Genomic DNA, 592 nt, shown 5'->3' with positions numbered 1-592 from the left:
AAAGAGCAGATAGGAGGAGACAACGAGAGGAAGAGAAAAATAATTCAGGAACCAACCCAGCCTGAACTTCCTCAAATAAACAACAAAACACCCCCACCCCCACCCACCTTGCATCCGTGTGGCACAAGAAACCAAACTTTGCGTCACACCGGGAGATAAAAATGCCTCCGTTCGCATATATTTCTCCCGGATACGTGGCGTGTGGCGCGTTCTTGTGACGTCACGGGGAGGAAGGGAAGGGGTTGCCAAGTAGGACACGGTCGAGAAATGCGTCACGCGGGAAGGACGGATCGCGACTTGGCAGAGGGTTAGATATATATATATTTCGCGTGATTCGTTGGTCTTTTCCGGTTTTGTTTTAGCGCGGGAGGTGCGAAATGTGAAGAGTAAAGATAAGAGTAAGCCATAAGAGTTAGGAGAAATTCGATTATTGTATGTGAGGGAACCGGATGTAAATCAAGAATTAAAAAAAATAATAATAATTAAAAAAAACGAGTCTAAGTTTTCGAAATACACATACTGGCAACTCATCTCGGAGCGGTTCCTCACTGTCTAGGTTGCCGAGGAGGGTCTGCCAAGTCTGTTTTTTTTT

Source organism: Penaeus monodon, chromosome 21 (assembly GCF_015228065.2).
Source record: "Penaeus monodon isolate SGIC_2016 chromosome 21, NSTDA_Pmon_1, whole genome shotgun sequence".
NCBI classification, from domain to species: Eukaryota; Metazoa; Arthropoda; class Malacostraca; order Decapoda; family Penaeidae; genus Penaeus; species Penaeus monodon.
Note: the sequence above shows the minus strand (reverse complement) of the source record.